This window comes from Ursus maritimus, unplaced genomic scaffold (assembly GCF_017311325.1).
Source record: "Ursus maritimus isolate PB19 unplaced genomic scaffold, ASM1731132v1 scaffold_33, whole genome shotgun sequence".
In the NCBI taxonomy this organism is placed as follows: Eukaryota; Metazoa; Chordata; class Mammalia; order Carnivora; family Ursidae; genus Ursus; species Ursus maritimus.
The window spans coordinates 22,534,679-22,544,286 of NW_024425897.1; positions in this window are offsets into that span (position 1 = coordinate 22,534,679).

The following is a 9,608-nucleotide window of genomic DNA, read 5'->3' on the forward strand; positions in this document are numbered from 1 at the left end:
TAGGATGACTTGAAATGTGTCTTCTGTTTTGTTTTGTGTTTTTTTGTCTTCTCAAATCTAAGGTTTGGAGTTTCCAGCTTTGGGACTTTAAATTCACCCCACAGATTAAAGTGTCAAGAGCAAATTCCAAGAAGTCTGTGTTTTGGGTGTCACTACAATATATGTAGTTGAAACGGATACTAAGGAAGGTGTCAAGGGAGCATCCGTGTATTTAACCGTCTTCAGATGTGGCGGGAAATTTCCGGCCATGTGATTGGGTGGAGTCAGTCCCAGTTTTAGCCAATGGACTGCTCCTATTCTCGGGCCACAGTGATTGGTTTAGCCATGGGCACAAGACCCAGGTTAGACCCATCAGACTCAGTCCTGGATATTTGTTTAAACTGTTTCCCACTAACCAGGGAAGGTAGACGATGCGGCTTCAGAGCTCGAGGGTGCTATCTGCTATGTCCACCTCTAAGGGAAAACGGGCTTGAAAATGGAGCCCACGTGGGGAATGTGGAGCTGAGAAATGGCAAGAAATAAACTGTGCCCTGGTGCTAGTGTGAGAGCGAGATTAAGTTTGGCTCAAGCGGTTTTGCTGGATTCGCCTGTTCAGTCGAGTTCATATCGTCCATCCTGTTTTTCTGACTCATGCATATTTGGGTGGGTTACTTGCAACTAAAGGATCTTGATACAGGATCTTGATACAGGTTACTTGCAACTAAAGGATCTTGATACAAAAGAGGCAAGATGTTCACAATAATTTTTAAAAAGATTTTATTTGTTTAATCTCTAGATGCAACATAGGGCTGGAATTTACAACCCCCAGATGAAGAGTCCCACGCTCTACCTACTGAGCCAGCTAGGTGCCCCAAGATCTTAATGGTAATTAGTAAAAAATACATTAGATTGTAAGTACGGGTGGTCCTGATTTACAATGGTTTGACTTAGGATTTTTGAACTTTAGGATGATGCAAAGAGATAACGTATTTAGTAGAAACGTACTTTGAATTTTGGATTTGGAACTTATCCCTGGCTAGTGATCTACCCGCAGTGCCTGGGATCCTCTCTTGATGTTGGGCAGCTGCAGCTCAGGGTCCACCACACCAAGACGAGAGTCAACAACTTACACACTGACAGCCAGTCTGCACCATACAACCCCTATGTTTGTCACTTTCAGAACAATATTCAGTAAATTACTGAGATAGTCAACACTTTATTGTAAAACAGGCTTTGTGTTCAGTGATTTTGCCCAACTGTAGGCTACTGTAAGTGTTCCGAGCATGTTTAAGGTAGGCTATGCTAAGCTATGATGTTCACTAAAGTGGTGTATTAAGAGCATTTTCGATTTACAGTGTTTTCTTTTTCTTTTCTTTCTTTTCTTCCCCCTCGATGTTTTCAGTTTATGGTGGGTTTAACCCCATTGTAAGTGGAAGAAGATCTACAATTTAAAATCAAACACGACTGTTTGGCTCCTTGGTCATGTGGCACACTGGCGCGTTTTTCAGCTGTGGCTCATTGGACGAGATGCTGTGTCTCTAAGACTAATATTCCTCTCTTAAATCTATCCTTCTGCCCTGTTTAAACTTAACCTAGGATTCGTCCTATTTCACAGAAAGTGTTTTTTCAAATGTCAAATGATGAAATAATTAACAATTCAAATAAAAGAGGCCATTTTAAACGGTGAGTTACCTTGAGTTAGAATAGATAAGAATCAAATAGAATTGAGTTCGTTGAGAAACAAAAAATCTTCAGTGCGACGTCTGAAGAGCTCTGTTTTGGAAATCTTTCCAACAATGTTCAAAAGAAAAAGCCTATTTTATTTTAGCAAATGCAGTCCGATGTATGTTTAGAGATATCATTCCAAATCATGGTCTATACAAAATTGTTGCAAGCACCGTGACTCTAGAAGGTGTAAGGGTTTAGAATAAGGACGGACAAAATATTGACATTTTAGGGAATAATTACGAAGCACGTATATTCTTACGTGGTAAATGAATGTGGTGATGGAGACGAGAGAAATGTTTATCTTGTTGATTTATGAGTTGACTTAACGTTTACATTCCATTGTGTCTGTCCAATTTGCCTGCAAATATGAATGTGCATCAGCCTGTCTGCCTTGGATTGTAAACTGTTGAGATGAGGCAAGGTTTAGTTAATTCTCTCTATGAATCATTTAGCATGGCATAGCACCACACACAATTAGAGATTTAATGAAAATGTTTATTATGACCTTAGGAGAGAGGCTTAGACCTGCCATCACTTCTTAAGAGGATGGGAAAAGTTGACTTGATCTATTTTTCATATATTGTTAGCCTGGGAGCATATGCTGAATGTGATAGCCAAGGCCTATCAGGGATGTCTACTGGTAAATGTCTGCGTGGCACAATAAGAAATATATTTGGTCTTCGTCCCTGGTTCCTGGCACAGAGCTAAAACCAGTGGAATTTCCTGATAGGAATGTCTTTGTTATTCTTAAGGGGCCCCTTCTGAGCACCTCTGAGTTTCTGCTAATGAATGACTTAGGTGGGGCTCCTACATTACCTACAGTGATGGAGTTGGTCACCATAAAGCCCAAGGTTGGTCATCTTTTTTTTTTTTAACTGATTTTCTAGTTTAATTCCACCGACACTGTATGATTGCTATTCTTTAAATTTGTTAAGGTGTGTTTTATGGCCCAGAACGTGATCTGTCTTGTTGAATGTTCCATGTGAGCTTGAGAAAAATGTATATTCTGCTATTGTTGGATAAAGTCGTCTATAGATGTCAGTTATATCCCATTGACTAACAATGCTGTTGAGTTCAACTATGTTCTTACTGATTTTCTGCCTGCTGGATCTGTCCGTTTCTGAGAGAGGGGTGTTGAAGTCTCTAACTGTAACAGTCGATTTCTCTCTCCAGGTCACAGTGATGAAAAGGAGAGGATGTTTCTGGAGAACAGAGATGGAGAAACTTTTTGTTTTCAAGATGTTATTTATTTATTTATTTATTTATTTATTTGAGAGAGAGACTGAGAGAGGGAGAGTGCACACAAGTGAGCAGGAAAGGGGCAGAGGGAAAGGGAGAGAATCTCCAGCAGACTCCAGGCTGAGCACAGAGCCTGACACGGGGCTTGATCCCACAACCCCAAGGTCATAACCCAAGCCAAAACCAAGAGTCAGAAGCTTAACCAACTGAGTTACTCAGGCACCCCGATTTTTTTTTTTAACTAGAAAAGACATTTGTAACAACATGGATGGACCTTGAGGATATTATGCTAAGTGAGGTAAGTGAGACAGAGAAAGACAAATAGTGTATGCTATCTCTTATATGTGGAATCTTTAAAAAAATTATAAAAGCAGAAAAAAAATGAGGGTTAACAGGGGCTGGGGGAGTGGAGGAATGGGAGAGATGTTCTGTTTTTTTAAAGATTTTATTTATTTATTTAAGAGAGTGAGAGAGAAAAAGAGAGAGAGTAAGAGAGAGAGAGAGCATGAGGCAGAGAAAGAGGGAGAAGCAGACTCCCCACTGAGCAGGGAGCCTGACATGAGGCTCAATCCCTGGACCCTGAGATCATGACCTGGGCTGAAGGCAGACACTTAACCGGTTGAACCACCCAGGTGCCCCAAGATGCTGTTTTAATGTATATACTTGCAAGTAGGTCCAGGAGACCTAAAACACAACACTTTCATTATAGACAATGACTGTATTATAAATAGTAAACTTGGGGGCGCCTGGGTAGCTCAGTTGGTTAAGTGTCTGACTCTTGATCTCAGCTCCGGTCTTGATCTCAGGGTCGTGAGTTCAAGCCCCACATTGGGCTCCATGTACAACATTGAGCCTACTTTAAACAAGCAAACAAACAAACATTAAACTTGGTAAGAGACTAGATCTTAATTGTTTACAACACTAGAAATGTTGATTATTTAACAGGATAGAGGTGTTAGCTAATGCTTCAATGACAATCATATTGCAATATAAATGTATCAAATCAATGCAGTACACCTTAAACTTACAAAATGTTATATGTCAAATATATCTCAATAAAAAAAGATAAATATACTAGTGTACTTTAACACAGGCATGATAAATAAAATTCTTCAATTGTGTAGAATTTTGTCCTAAAACTAGAGAATGAGAAGGTAGAATACTGAATATACATTTTTCTTTCCTCGGAAGTCTTGCCACGTGTAGTGGGTTGAATGGTGGCCTCCAAGAGAGGTACCTATCCAGAATCCGGGAGTGTGACCTTATTTGGGAAAAGGGTCTTTACAATTAAGTTAGGGATCTCAAGGTGAAATTGTCCTGGATTATATGGGTGGGCACTAAATCCAATGACTGCTGTCCTTCTTTTTTTTAATTAAAGTATAATTAACATACAACATCATGTTACCTTCAGGTATACAACATAATTTGGTATTTGCGTATATTGCAAAATGATCACCACAATAAATCTAGTCAACATCCATCACCCCATAATTACAGATTCTTTTTCTTGTGATGGGAAACTTTTTTTAAAGATTTTTATTTTTTTTAAGATTTTATTTATTTATGAGAGAGAGAGAGAGCACGAGGGGGGGAAGGGGGAGAGGGAGAGGGAGAAGCAGGCTCCCCACTGAGCAGGGAGCCCGATGCCCGGCTCGATCCCAGGACCCCAGGATCATGACCTGAGCCGAAGGCCGACGCTTAACTGACCGAGCCACCCAGGCAACCCCTTAAGATTTATTTTTAAGTAATCTCTACACCCAGTGTAGGGTTTGAACTTATTACATGCTTCACCGACTGAGCCAGCCGGCACTTCAGTGATGGGGAATTTCCAAGGTTTATTCTCTTAGCAACTTTCAGATGTGCAATATCGTGTTTTTAACCATAGTTGCCACGCTATATATTATATCTCCATGACTTATTTATTTTATAATTGGAAGTTTGTACCTTTTGGCCACCTTCACCCATTTCGCCCATCCGCCTCCCCAATGATCAGTGTCCTTAGAAGAAGAAAGATGTTGTACACATAAAACCAATACAACATTATAGGTCAATTGTATCTCAATGAAATTGGAGGAGGGGGAGGAAGAAAGAAAAGAATGTACACAAAGGGCCGTATGAAGACAGGGGCAGAGCCCGGAGGGTGCGGCCAGGCGAGAAGGTCTGCAGCTACCAGAAGCTGGAAGGGGCAGGGAAGGATTCTCCCTTAGATGCTTTGGTGGAAGCTCAAACCTGCCAACACCTGAGTTTAGGACTTCTGGTCTCCAAAGCTGTGAGAAAATAAATTCTGTTGTTTAAAGCCACCAAGTTTGTGGTTGTTTGACACGGTAGCCCCCGGAAGACAATATGTCACTTCTTCTTTTCTTTTTAATTATATGTATTTTCTTTTCTTTTTTCTTTCTTTTTTTTTTTTGAGAGAGAGAGTGTGTTTGTGTATGTGTGCAAGGGGGGGGGCAGGGTGAGCCGAAGGAGAGAGTCTTAAGCAGGCTCCATGCCCCGCGTGGAGTAGGGAGCAGGGCTCTGCACAGGGCTTGATCTCACAATCCTGAGATTGTGACCTGAGGCGAAATCTAGAGTCAGACGCTTAACTGCCTGGGCCACCCAGGTGCCCCACCAATACACCACTTCTGACATTTCATTTTATCATGACCGTTTATTTAAGCTCCATGAGGAGAGGGGATACGTCCCTCTTTTTGGTGCTTAGCACCACATGGTGGGTGCTTAGTATCATCAAATGTTATGAGATACCAAGATGAGGGGGAAATTGTACCAACTCCACATTTCAGTGGTAGACGAATTATTTTCCCAATGCTTATAACATCTACAATAGCCCCAGAGGCTATATGTGAACGTGGGTCTAAGGTACAAGAATTAACTAGTTTCACAAGGTCTGTGTCTTTGTTAGAAGAGTAGTAATACAGGTGAGCATAAGAGTGGGCTGGAGATGGAAGATTTGGCACCTATGCCCATTTTCATCACTGCCTCACTAAGCCTCAGGCATCAAGCTCACTTCTGTGGCTCAGTTTCCCAAGCCTTGAAAAGAAAACTCTGTCCCCTTTCTGCCTACGCAGGGGAACTAAGGGGGAGGAGGAAAGCCTGTAAAGGGCTCCAGCTTACTTTAGAGAAATATGAAATGGCCCCTCATTATTTATTTATTTCCCTCTCTAGAAAACAGTTTAAAGTTCTGCTTCTGTTTCAAGTATGGTATCAGGATTCTCCTACCATTCAGCAAAGTGTAAGACATAAGCTGGTAGTTAATAACCATTAGCTCCATTTTACAGATGGAGATACTTAAGGTAGAAGAGGGTTATATGTTCAAGCTGGCAAAGTAATTCCCCAGCAGATTTCCAAAAAGAGTCTAAGTCCAAAACAAAATGATTCTGTGCAACCATCTGTTCTCCAGCTGCACAGTTAGTTCCCTAAAACGCAGTAAGTATTGGTGAAACTATTTTTACTGTAGCAGAAGTCAATCAGACAGCTGAGATTCAGATAAGACCTGGCTTAAGCATTTCAGCAACGAGATGCTTTTTCATTCTACCGGCTGGTGGATTTTATGCCCTATCTGCATCTTCGGTATTTGCAAATGCAAGTTAGTTGAGGATAGTTAGAGAATCCCTTCGGTTTTGTAAGTCATGAAATTTAAGCAATGGCCACAAAGAAGATGGATTACATTGACTGGATAAAATAGTTACATTTGTGAAGGCGACAAGGATAAACACAACAAACAAACCAGATCCAAGTCTCTGATACTTTTATTTGGCTCATATCTAGGCAACCAGAGTCAGGCACTAATCTAATGAGGTGACTTAACTCTGATGGGGGTGGGTGGGGCGTGGGTGGAGAGAAGCAAGTACTGGATATCAGACAATGGCAGAAGGTAGAGAATTGTGAAAACTGGGTGATGGATACAGGGGAGTTCATCACACTCTTCTATTTACTTCACATATGTTTGAAATTTTCCAAAATAAGAAACGGCTTGGGGTGCCTGGGTGGCTCAGTGGTTAGGCGTCTACCTTCGGCTCAGGTCATGATTTTGGGGTCCTGGGGTGGAGCCCTACATGGAATTCCCTGCTTGGTGGGAAGCCTGCTTCTCCCTCTCCCACTCCCCCTGCTTGTGTTCCCTCTCTCACTCTCTGTCAAATGAATAAATAAGATCTTAAAAAAATAAATAAAAATAACCAAAATAAGAAATAGCTTGGTGTAGCAAGTTGGTAACCAACTTTGCAAAAAGACTCACATGGTCTTCCATGACTTTTTATCTTTTAAGTCTTTTTTTTTTTAAGATTTATTTACTTATTTGATAGAGAGAGAGATCAAGAGCAGGGAGAGGGGCAGAGGGAGACAGGGAAACTTAGGCCGACTCGGTGCTGAGCGCGGAGCCTGGTCCCATGACCCTGAGATCGTGACCTGAGCTGAAATTAAGAGTCCGATGCTTAACTGACTGCACTACACAGGCATCCCATGACTTTTTATCTTTGCTTAAATCTATTGCTAGAATAAAAATAGCTAGCTTTCTACCCCATTGTCTTATGAATACATGTAATGTTGAAATAAATAGATTATTCAGGAGCTTCAAAAAATGTAGATAATGAAATGTTTATTGCTTCTTGAATTTGAGAGGTTTTGAAATTATTTAATTGACTTACAGCATACTGTGAATTCAATAAAATATTTTTTGAGGGATTAAAAACACCCAACTCAGATAACAGTCCAATTACATCCTAAGCAAGTAGTTGAGCTGCAATAAATTATCCCATGTGTCTTGGTAATACATGGTAATTTTTGACCCTGAAATACAAAGTATTAGTCTGTTATGATGATGTTAGCAAACAGACCACACTTTCCTGAATCACAATTGGTACGAGTACACAATTGAAAGAAAGGTGTCATATAAAGTTTGAAACAAAGAAAAAAATTTCGATCATATAATGTATCTTTTTAATTGGAAAAGTATGATGTTGAAGCACAAAATGTCTCAAGATTCAGGAGGTCCCGTGAAAGATTATGAACTCACGTGTGCCTTATTTACTCCCTTATGATTTTTTTTCAGATTTTATTTACTTATTTATTTTCAGAGAGAGAGAAGGCGAGCATGAGTTGGGGGAGGGGCCAAAGGAAGGGGGAGAGAGAGAGAATCCTAAGCAGACTCCGTTCTGAATATCTTACAGAATAAGGTAAGTCTTCCTCAAGAATTGCAGTTTTAAAATGGTCTCTAATACTTAAATCTCTCTCTACCCCTGGGTGTTGCTGTTGTTTCATTTATTTCTAATTCCAGTATAGTTACCATGCAGTCTTCTATTTGTTTCAGGTGTACCCTTATTTATTTTAATTGCCTTCCTCTGGCTACTCTCCAGTTGCAACAATTCTTTTTTGGGTGTGTGTTTTTCTCAATATCTTTATTATTATTAAAGCTTCATTGAGGCTTAATTCATGTACCATATGATTTACTCGTTTAAATAATACAATTTAGGGGCACTTGGCTGGCTGAGTCGGTAGAGCATGCAGCTCTTGATCTCAGGGTTGTGAGTTCAAGCCCCATGTTGAGATCGGAATATTCTTAACAATTTTTTTAAAAGATTTCATTTATTTATTTGAGAGAGAGAGAAACACACAGCAGAGAGAGGGAACACAAGCAGGAGAAGTGGGAGAGGGGGAAGCAGGCTTCCCACAGAGCACAGAGCCCGATGCGGGACTCGATTCCCAGACCTTGGGATCACTACCTGAGCTGAAGGCGGGCGCTTAATGACTGAGTCACCCAGATGCCCCTACGCTAAACAATTTTTTAAAAATAGTACAATTTAATAGTTTTTAGTATATTTACAGAGCTGTGCAACTATCACCATGGATAATTTTATTAAGTTTTTGTTTGTTTTTGTTTTTAATGTAAGCTCTGTGTTCAATGTGGGGCTTGAACACAACCTGGAGATCAAGAGTTTCATGATTCACTGACTGAGCCAGACAGGCACCCCCACCACAGTTACTTTAAAATTTTTTTCATTACCCCAAATAGAAACTGCCCACTAGCAGCCACTTCATTTCTCCCTAACTCTGGCGACTACTACTCTACTTCCTGTCTCTGTGTATTGCCTATTCTGGACATTTCATACAAGTGGAATCATACAATATGTGACCGTTTGTGACTGGCTTCCTTCACTTAGCATCATTTTTTTTGAAGGTACATCTCATGTCGTAGCATGTGTCAGTACTTCATTCCTATTTTGGCTAAATAATCCATTGTATGGATAAACCACATATTTAAAAAAGATTTTATTTATTTGAGAAAGAGACAGAGCATGAGGGGGAGGAGGAACAGAGGGAATGGGAAAGGGACAAGCAGACTCCCTGCTGAGCGTGGAGCCCAGTGCGGGCTGAATCCCAGAACCCCAAGATCATGACCTGAGCTGAAGTCAGATGCTTCACCGACTGAGCCACCCAGGTGCCCCTGGATTAATCACGTTTTTAATCCATTCATCAAATAATAGACATTTACATTTTTTCACTTTTTGGCTATTATGATTACAGTGCTATGAACATTCACGAGATAAGGGTTTTTTTTTAATTGTTGTTTTGTTTTGTTTTATTTTTATGGCATGTTTTTTATCTCTCCTGGGTTTATACATAGGACTGGAATTGCTGGGTCATATGGTAACTCTGTGTTTAACATT